At 43.4% G+C, this 11,287-nt stretch overlaps 1 non-coding gene across 1 annotated transcript; it reads left to right on the top strand.

Annotated features, from left to right (window-relative positions):
- The first annotated feature begins 2,693 nt into the window (after window positions 1–2,693).
- On the top strand, window positions 2,694–2,857 carry LOC144684090 (U1 spliceosomal RNA). Its single transcript, XR_013577386.1, has one exon. It is a non-coding gene; the product is annotated as a U1 spliceosomal RNA (small nuclear RNA).
- The last annotated feature ends 8,430 nt before the right edge of the window (window positions 2,858–11,287 follow it).

Genomic DNA, 11,287 nt, shown 5'->3' with positions numbered 1-11,287 from the left:
GCCGGGGGTGGGGGAGGAGGCGGTGGGGTGGGGTGGGGTTAAGGTATGGAGTGCTTGGTGGCCCTTTGGTGCCTTCGTGATGCGTGCATGGGTGGGCAGGCTAGGAGCCCAATTCCAATCATATCACCGTGGCTGTGCCTGATCTGCCTCAGTTACAGAGGCATGGTCAGTTTATACAGGTGTCCCTAATGTGTGGCCACATCCCTTGCTTACCCTGCCCCCCCACCTCGATTGCCTGTGCGCGGGATGCAGCGCCAGGGCAGCACTTGACCTCCCCACCACACCTCCTCCGAGGCTGGCCAGCACTTGCCCCAGACACTCCCCTCCCCCAGAAATTGTCTGATTTTCCATCCATTAAAAGTAATGCCTATAGGAGATAAAAAATCTCCCACAGTGACTGTTGGAAGGTTATTTAACATGTACCCACTTTGTCATCTTTAAGCTCACACTGGACTTTGGAAAACCTCCACAATGTTACGTCATCACTGATTGGGGTATTTACTAAAAGCTTGGTGTGATAACCAAGATCCCCCATCGAAAATGATCTTGAAAAATGTTACTATCCGGTTCAGGACCAGTAACTATTGTTGTAAGGCAGGTGAAGAGAATAAAGCCACAAGATTCCACGGTTTTTAAACAAACAGGAGTATTTTGCTATATAAGAATCAACAAAGCAAACAGACAATACTATCTACCTTATACTTCTTATCTCTTCTCCCGTGACTGCATCTCACTGGGTTTACAAGGCTGCATCCCAGCTTCTAATCAACAGCACAATCGCAGCCCTATAGCTGCACTGAACAGAACACCACTGCTTATGGACTTTCTTTGCCCCAACTCCCAGCCTCATGGTGCAAAGACCTCTTCAGCTTCACTGAACTGACAGTTTGCAGGCTTCTTTAAGCCCCAGGTTCCCAGCAGCACAGAGCTATAACTACTGCTTCCAGCCTTCTTCTGCCGAATCCTGTCATGCCTGTGTTCTCTTTGCTCCATGTACATGGTCCCATGGTTGCATTTTCACACTGCACACCAGATTTCCTGGTTGTGTTTTTGCACCATTTCCAAACATGAATGGTCTGTGTCCCTGTCACTCTCTGAGCTGGCACTGGAGCCTGGGCATGCCGGGAGCTGTAGTCCTCTGCCCAGAAAACACACAGCATGAACTCAAAAATACACACTCCCTCACAATAATGATCCTTCTTACTTATCAAACAATGCAGCAGGAAGAAATGTCTGTCCCAGATGACCTCGTTTATAACTTGCAGACGTACTTGCGTCAATTCTATTTCATTTTGATTAATGTAGCAAACCCCAGTGACCCTTCCCATGATAAATTCCTATTTAACAATTGCCTCTTCTCCAGCAAGTGAAAATTGATCTTAAAGGTGCTGCACTTCGGCAGGAAACATGGGTGGCTCATTGGATGTGTCATCCAACGTTTCCTAAGCATTTAGAACTTCAATCTCCAAACAGTCAGGTTGTGAAAGATATATGAACTCGCCTCGCAAACGTGTCAAGTGACATCATTTACTTATAACATCTGGTGTTGTGAATAAGTTTTAAAAAAATTTCTCTCTTTATACAACCAATAGTATGTTTGTAAAAGTGCCACATTCACAGTGGTTAAATTGGAATGAAATGGCTTGGACATTTTAGAAACTCTTGTTGGCTTCAACACATGACTGGAATTTAAAAACACAAAAAGTTAAAGCACAAAGAGGCCATAAGGCCTATAAAACCATTAAATAAGATCAAGACAGAACAACTTCTACGTCAGCTCCACTTTCCTGCTCCACCAGCAACTCCCTTGATTCCATTAATGGCCAAAATTGTACAGATTATTTCATTTCCTTTGAAAATTCTGTTTAGCCATTACATTGGGAGTTGCCAACCATCTTTGATTCTTTGTAATTGTTCTGGAATCGATGTCCTGTATCCTGGATCTAGAAAGGCTTCATCCAGAATTTAATCTGCATAGAAAGTGCCTTGTGGGCCAGGTCTGCTTCTGACAGATGTGATATAAAGCTTCCCACTCATTCAATGTGTCACAGAACCAACTTCAGGGCCTCTGCCCTCCCTTAACCCCCTTTCCCTCCACCCCTATATTCCACCTCCCATATCAGCAACCTTTACAATCTATCTTAAGGCTCGTCTGTAGTTTTTGCTGGTGGCAAAATAGAAGTGTTCTGCTCTGTTACTAATCTTCCTCCCTGGAGAGCCAGGACAAAAAAATGCTGTCTCATTTGGAGTACAGCATGAGAAAATCAATCACCTTCATGTGACCCTATACCAACCACAAGCAATTAAATATTTTTAAGGACATTAAATGCTATCTGTAGGGAACATGGCCTAAGAATGCCACTTACCCAAAGTACTTTCATGTTGCACATTGGGCCCTGTGTCTACCAGTGGACAAGTGATTCCAAGCAATGCTTAAACTCGAGGAACTTTGTGCTTCAACCAGTGTAGCACTTAAGTCGGGAACAAATACCAATTTCTTGCCACTGATCTAAAAAAAAAGACCACTAGTTTTATATTCACCTGCCTGCCCGCTGCAGGGGACCTGGGCTGCTAGAATCAGCAGCTAAAGATCATTAGAAAAAACAAATTGCCTGAATAATGGGCAGTTTAACATTGTTAGCTCCACTAACTCTCAAGATTAACTGGATTCATTGTGCATCCTTATGCCCACTATGCTTACCTGGCAGGGGAGAGACCATGATCATGAAAGTGGTTCTCCCAGGACAAGGCTAGACCTTTGCACTTTGGGTGTGCTGACTCCTGCAATGTCCCCTATTGCGGGATACTAGACTGCAAAATTTGTGGTAACGTTATGATGCTGCCTAGTAATCTAAAAGCCTTCTACCCACCAAAATAAGTTGTAGGAAGGGCGGTGGTATAGTGGTATTTTCACCGGACTAGTATTTCAGAGATCCAGGGTAATGCCCTGGGGTCCTGGGTTTGAATCCCACCATAGCAGATGGTGAAATTTGAATTCAATACAAATGAAACCATTGTCGATTGTTGTAAAAACCTATCTGGCTCGCTAATGTCCTTCGGGGAAGGAAATCTGTTGTCCTTATGTGGTCCGGCCTGCATGTGGCTCCACACCCACAGCAATGTGGTTGACTGTTAAATGCACTCTGAACACGGGCAATTAGGGATGGGCAATAAATGCTGGCCTAGCCAGTGACATCCATATCCCATGAATGAATAAAAAAAATAGTCCCATGGCATGATTCAAAGAAGAACAGGGGAGTTCTCACAATGTCCTGGCTAATATTTGTCCCTCAATCAACACAACATAAAATAATTCATTAACTGTAAAGTGCTTTGCGATATCCTGAAGACATAAAAGGTACTTTAGAAATGCAAGTTTTTTCTTTGTGATGATCACTTCAGTATGCTGGATGTGGTTGAGAATCTGTTTGGATTGTGCAAATGCTGTGATTCTCTGACTCTGTAACTTGCATAGTTAATTCAGACTCTGTTGCTATGCTGCAGGGTTCAATACATATGTGTTTAACATTTGCATTATTCTGCTTCAGTCTGAGATCATGTCCCCAAATGGGACCCAATTGTGTGAATGAGAAACAGCTGTTTTAAGCATGATGCAATGTTGTTCACATCTAATAGAATCAAACATTCACAAAATTTCATGTAACGCATATGTGGTCTTCAAGCATAAATACTTTCCCATGTTCTTGCAAGCATGGGGCGGAATGGCAACCATGTTATCTTGTATTTCTCACCTATTCCTGTCACTTCACACCAGGATCAACAGTTGGACCCCTGCCTACATCTTTCTCTCTCTCATTCTCTCTCCCAGCTACAAGCAGTTAACTTCAGCATGGTGTTTATTTTTCTTATCTGAATTTGGAACAGCACATTTTTTTTTAAAAATGAAAGGAACCCAACTGCAAAATTTCCATTTTGTAACAGATATTGTGGAAGGTATTGTAATGTTTGTGTATGGTAGCCTAGTGTTTATGGCACTGGACTAGCTACCCATGGGAAATTGGTCTCTGAATTCAATAAAAATTCTGTCCTACCCAGAAACAGAACCAAAATACTGCCTGTCTGAGCCAGGCATTAGGCTCATTTTCTTTGCAAATCAGGGGCCTACCACCTATTGCAGGCCCTTTTCCAGTGGCCCTTAGAGGGACAACATGACATATGAACAAGGAGCAGGAGTAGGCCATTCAGCCCCTTGAGACTGCTCCACCATTTAATACGATCAATGCTGATCTGATAGTAACCTGAAATCTGCATCCTGCTTACCCCCGATAACCTATCACCCTCTTGCTTACCAAGAATCTATCCACCTCTGCCTTAAAAAATATTCAAAGATTCTGCTTCCACCACCTTTTCAGGAAGAGAGTTCCAAAGACTCACGACCCTCTGAGAGAAAAAATTTCACCGCATCTCCGTTTTAAATGGATGACCCTTTATTTTTAAACAGTGACCCCTAGTTCTAGACTCTTCCACAAGAAGAAATATCCTCTCCACTTCCACCCCGTCAAGAACCCTCAGGATCTTATATGTTTCAATCAAGTCGCCTCTTACTCTTCTAAACTCCAAGGGATACAAGTCTAGCCTGTCCAACTTTTCCTCACAAGACAACCCGCCCATTCGAGGTATTAGTCTGGTAAACCTTCTCTGAACTGCTTCCAATGCATTCATGCACTAAGACATCCAGATCCCTCTGTTGAAGGATGTCGCCAAAAAAAAGTAAGTCAAAAACTTTTTCCCTGCCTGGACGTGGAACTGAAAGGAGCAGGAACACTCCATATTAAGACTGAGGGCAACTTTACCTTCTTCATTATTTGACTTCTTGAACACTGTGTGAATTTTACTACTTTGATCTTAATGCCTTCTTCAACTCTCCCAGTCCCTCCACAGAATTCTCGTCTATCTGACCTTCACCTAATTTCAGGGATAAATTCCTCTCAACTTTAATAATGATTACTTTAAAACATCCTCATATTTTTGCCACATCCTTTACCTTTGCTGTTTGTTCCATTTCGTTTCCTTCATGTGTTTCCTATAATGTTGGCTCGCCTAAAAGTGACCTTTATGGACTCACTTGTTTTCCATCTCTGTTTTCACTTAAAAGTGTCAATATTATGATCACTTGGCGCTGACATTCCTTCACTACAACTTAATTTATTGCCTCCTCTTTTTTAGGTCACATTGAATCTAGTGTTCTACTATTGCCCCTTGCCAGTTAACTTGCATGGAGTTTAAGAATCAAGTTCTGCACAGAAAAACTGATTAATAAAACCATAAGACCATAAGACATAGGAGCAGAAATTAGGCCATTCGGCCCATCGAGTCTGCTCCACCATTCAATCATGGCTGATAAGTTTCTCAACCCCATTCTCCCGCCTTCTCCCCGTAACCTTTGATCCCCTTACCAATCAAGAACCTATCTATCTCAGTCTTAAATACACTCAATGACCTGGCCTCCATAGCCTTCTGTGGCAATGAATTCCATAGATTCACCACTCTCTGGCGAAAGAAGTTTCTCCTCATCTCTGTTCTAAAAGGTCTTCCCTTTATTCTGAGGCTGTGCCCTCGGGTCCTAGTATCTCCTACTAATGGAAACATCTTCCCCACGTCCACTCTATCTAGGCCTTTCAGTATTATGTAAGTTTCAATCAGATCCCCCCTCATCCTTCTAAACTCCATCGAGTATAGACCCAGTGTCCTCAAATGTTCCTCATATGTTAAGCCTTTCATTCCTGGGATCATTCTTGTGAACCTCCTCCGGACCCTCTCCAGGGCCAGCACATCCTTCCTGAGATACGGGGCCCAAAATTGCTCACAATATTCTAAATGTGGTCTGACCAGAGCCTTATAAAGCCTCAGCAGCACATCCCTGCTTTTATATTCTAGTCCTCTCAAAATAAATGCCAACATTGCATTTGCCTTCCTAACTACCGCATCAACCTGTAAGTTAACCTTAAGAGAATCCTGGACTAGGACTCCCAAGTCCCTTTGCACTCTAGATTTCTGAATTCTCTCCCCATTTAGAAAATAGTCTATGCCTCTATTCTTCCTACCAAAGTGCATGACCTCACACTTCCCCATGTTGTATTCCATCTGCCACTTCTTTGCCCATTCTCCTAACCTGTCCAAATCCTTCTGCAGCCTCCCCGACTCCTCAATACTACCTGTCCCTCCACCTATCTTTGTATCATCTGCAAACTTAGCCAGGATGCCCTCAGTTCCTTCATCTAGATCATTAATGTATAAAGTGAAAAGTTGTGGTCCCAACACCGACCCCTGCGGAACTCCACTAGTCACCGGCCGCCATCCTGAGAAGGACCCCCTTATCCCCACTCTCTGCCTCCTGCCAGAAAGCCAATCTTCTATCCATGCTAGTACCTTGCCTCTAACACCTTGGGCTCTTATCTTACTGAGCAGCCTACTGTGCGACACCTTGTCAAAGGCTATCTGGAAGTCCAAGTAGATAACATCCATTGGCTCTCCTTTCTCTAACCTACTCGTTACCTCCTCAAAGAATTCTAACAGATTTGTCAGGCATGACCTCCCCTTGATGAAACCATGCTGACTTTGCCGGATTTTACCATGCACTTCCAAGTATTCTGAAATCTCATCCTTAATAATGGACTCTAAAATCTTACGAACGACCGAGATCAGGCTAATCGGCCTGTAATTTCCCGTCTTTTGCCTCACTCCCTTCTTAAACAGGGGGGTTACATTAGCGAATTTCCAGTCCTCTGGGACCCTCCCTGTGTCCAGTGATTCCTGAAAGATCACCACTAACGCCTCCACTATCTCTTCAGCTATCTCCTTCAGAACTCTGGGGTGTAATCCATCTGGTCCAGGTGATTTATCCACCTTCAGACCTTTCAGTTTTCAAGCACCTTCTCCTTGGTAATGGCCACCATACTCACCTCTGCCCCCCTCTTGAAGTTTGGGGATGTCACTCATGTCTTCCACTGTGAAGACTGACGCAAAGTACCTATTCACTTCCTCTGCCATTTCTTTGTTCCCCACTACTACTTCTCCAGCGTCATTTTCCAGTGGCCCAATGTCCACTTTTGCCTCTCTCTTACCCTCTATATATCTAAAAAAAACTCTTGCAATCTTCTTTTATATTACTGGCTAGTTTACCCTCATTTTAATCTTCTCCCTCCTTATTTCTTTTTTAGTTGTCCTCTGTTGGTCTTTGTAGGCTTCCCAATCTCCTGGTTTCCCACTGCTCTTAGCCGCATTGTATGATTTCTCTTTAGCTTTTATGCTGTCCCTGACTTCCCTTGTCAGCCATGGTTGCCTCATCCTCCCTTTAGTATGCTTCTTCTTCCTAGGGATGAATTTTTGCTGTGTCTCCCAAATTACTCCCAGAAACTCCTGCCATTGCTGTTCCACTGTCTTTCCTGCTGGGCTCATATCCCAGTCAATTCTGGCCAGCTCCTCCCTCATGCCTCTGTAGTTGCCTTTATTCAACTGTAGTACCATTACATCTGATTCCAGCTTTTTCCTCTCAAATTGCAGGGTAAATTCTATCATATTATGGTCACTTCCTCCTAAGGGTTCCTTCACCTTAAGCTCCCTTATCAAATCTGCCTCATTACACATCACTAAATCTAGAATTGCCTGTTCCCTAGTGGGCTCCACCACAAGCTGCTCCAAAAAGCCATCTCGTAGACATTCCACAAATTCCTTTTCTTGGGATCCACTACCAACCTGATTGTCCCAGTCTACCTGCATATTGAAATCCCCCATGATCACTGTAACCTTGCCTTTCTTACACACCTTTTCTATCTCCTGGTATATCTTGTGCCCCACATCCTGACTACTGTTCGGAGGCCTGTACATAACTCCCATTATGGCTTTTTCACCTTTGCGGTTCCTCAACTCTACCCACACAGATTCTACATCATCTGACCCTACAACATTTCTTGCTATCGATTTAATTTCATTTCTTACTAACAAAGCAACCCCACCCCCTCTGCCAACCTGCCTATCTTTTCGATAGGATGTATATCCTTGGATATTTAGCTCCCAGTCCTGATCCCCTTGCAGCCATGTCTCCGTGATGCCCACCACATCATACCTGCCAATTTCAATCTGCACCACAAGCTCATTTACCTTATTTCGAATACTGCATGCATTCAGATACAACACCTTCGGTCCTGTATTTCCCGTCCCCTTTCTCATTGTCGTCCCTTTATCTGATGTGCTTGAATTTAGATTCCTAGCTCTTTCCAAACACTCTGTCCTATTTTGTGTTCTGGAGACTTTAATAGTCTTTCCGGGGCTCTCCTTTCTTTTCAGTTTTTTCATAATTTTCCATGAGGTTGAATCCACCCCCTCACACGCTAACCTGCTGCTTTGTTTCCCATTAGTCATACTTCTTGGAGTTTTACCCTTCCCTTCCCCCCCACTTTCTAGTTTAAAGTCCTGTTGACCACCCTATTTACCCTTTTCGTGAGAACATTTGTCCCACATTGGTTCAGGTGGAGACCGTCCCAACGGTACAGATCCCTCCTGTTCCAATACTGATGTCAGTGCCCCACGAAATGGAACCCCTCTTTCCCGCACCACTCCTTTAGCCACGTGTTTACTTCCCTTATTCTCGCATCCCTATGCCAATTTGCATGTGGCTCGGGTAGTAACCCGGAGATTATAACCCTCGAGGACCTGTTCTTTAATTTAGTTCCTAGTTCCTGATAATCCCCAAACAGGTCCTCTTTCCAAGTCTTACCTATGTTATTTGTCCCGACGTGGACCACAACAACTGGATCCTCCCCCTCCCTCTCCAATATCCTTTCAAGCCGGTCAGAGATGTCCCTCACCCTGGCACCGGGCAGGCAACATACCATGCGGGACTCTCGATCCTGCTTACAAAGGAAGCTATCAATTCCCCTAATTATAGAATCCCCTACAACTACCACTTTATAAAGTCCAAAGTCCATCTAGTTCATCTTCTACCATCCTGGTAGTTACATTATATACTGATAATGGAGACATTTACTACTTATAGCAGTCAGTCTCTATCTTGCAGCCTACAACAAATCCAAACATGAGACAAATAAACATCCAGTGGTAGAGAGCTTTGGCAACCATCGGTCCAAAGCCACCTATTCCTCTCAAAAGTTCTTCATCTACCACACCGCAAGTCTCAAATTACTCATATCCTAAAACATTATTTTCTGAAAGAAATCACTTCAATAAATTCATGCTCACTACAAGACTTTCCATGTTGTGCATATTCCAGTCAATATTACATTTTCCACCATATAACTGTGGACTTTATTCCCTCCCAGAGCATTTTATTTACCTTAATTCGATTTGTCGCTCGGGGTAAAACCAGGGAATGAAAGGTCCAACAACTAACTGTGACAAAAATGAAATGCTTTTCTCTATGATGGATCACCTTATTGGCTTCTTTCTATCTGGAACAAAGGGATTTAAGAACAGTTTCACTTATAGAAAGTGGCCCAACACTTTTTGAAACATAATAGCTGTTGAACAGAAATCACTTCACCTACTCCTCTCTTTCTCTGCCTTTTTTTTAACCGGTGGTATGCATGGTCCTTAAAGGGGCCACTTTGGGCTGTACAGAACAATCATCTTAAAGATTTGCTGGGTTTTTTTTACACAATGGAACTGTTTGCCATGTGAGTATGGCTTGTGGTAGGATCCTCGCCCCTGAATCAGAAGGTCACGGGATCGAGTCCTACTCCAGGGAACTGAGTGCATAATCTAAGCTGACACTCCAGTGCTGTACTATCGGAAGTACTGCCTTTTGGATGAGGCATTGAAGTGAGGCCCCACCTCTCAAGTGGATGTAAAAAAATACAATGGCACAAGGAGAGCAAGGGAGTTCTCCTGAGTGAATGTTCTGGCCAACATTTATCCCTCAGCTAACGCCTAGAAACAGATGATCTTGTCACTATCACATTGCTGTTTGTGGGACTTGCAGTGTGCAAATTGGCTGCCATATTTCCCACATTACGACAATGACGACTGCACTTCAAGGTGTCCCTGTCCCCCTTGGACTAACGCACCCACTCCTCCCCCTAGTAAATGCTTGACTTCCGGCTCAGTTCTAAGGAGGCACTGCCAGATTTCTCATCCACCCCCAATCAGCGAGCTGCCCATCGATTTGCTGATGTTATTGTAATGAGGTCCAATGGTGAAAATGGTCCATTGGATGGTCAGAGTAGATGCCCTGCCCACTACCCACCCAATTTGGATGCAAATCAAAAATGTCCCTCAGGATCTCTAGCTTCATTTGGTGAAAGGACTCAAACATGGTGTCTTGAGCCAACTCTCTGCATATGGCAACATCAGCAATGATCCATGGGCTGCCTCATTTGCATTATTTGTTTCTATGTTTCATTAGTTGCTATGTGAACTTTCATTATTTCTGTTGTGGTTGACAAGGCATTTGTTTTGTTCTCTCCATCCCAGTGCGATATTTTATTTACATACCCAGGTAGAATGGTGGGGAGATACCCAGGGGTAAAGTCACATACAGGTAGAGATCTAGGAAATATCACGAGGAAAGTCCCAGACAAAACACATTTCAGGAAAGGAAAACAGTTAAGCTGTGAACAAAATCTATCGGGCGGATTTCCAACAGTATGTGGGCCCTTTTACAAGTAAGCTCAAAGCTTTTTTTTGTAAGTTACTTGTTTTTGAGTGTTTGCTATGTTAGAAATTGAAGTTTTTAATTGTATATAATAGACCTATTAATGGATTACCTGCAATTTAGTGGAAATGGATTCGGGAGAGAAGGAGGTGGATCTAATAAACAAGAGGAGCTCGAAGAATGAGAAAAGATTGAAAAAAGTGATGATAGTGGATTTCCTCATGGAAATTGACAAGGATCCTTAGCACAGTGACAATAACACCACTCAGATTCTAGCCCCAGTGGTTTTTAAACAACAAGCTTTATTTATATTGACGAATAACAGTACAATATTAGGTTTTATATAAATATTCTATGCCAGTATATTGAATTACAAGATTACATGCAAATAATACACCCTAGTGCCCTGGCCTGGAGTGATCACTTTTAGCTCGCTAGGCTGCCTTTGTGGCTATGAGTTTTTGACTACCTATGGGAGTGCTCTGACTCCCAAGAGAACAACACAGCCCTGTTACTATGGTCTGGTGACCAGTTCCACACTGTTTGTGCCACTCTGTGGCTGAGAATGACCTGCAGGGTGTTTCATCTCGAGTTCGGGGTCCAGATGGGGTTTCTTTAGGGTTGCCTGTTACCCAAATGCTACCATTGACTTTTATT

This window comes from Cetorhinus maximus, chromosome 8 (assembly GCF_964194155.1).
Source record: "Cetorhinus maximus chromosome 8, sCetMax3.hap1.1, whole genome shotgun sequence".
Taxonomy (NCBI): Eukaryota; Metazoa; Chordata; class Chondrichthyes; order Lamniformes; family Cetorhinidae; genus Cetorhinus; species Cetorhinus maximus.
This window is presented reverse-complemented; position numbering and strand designations above follow the sequence as displayed.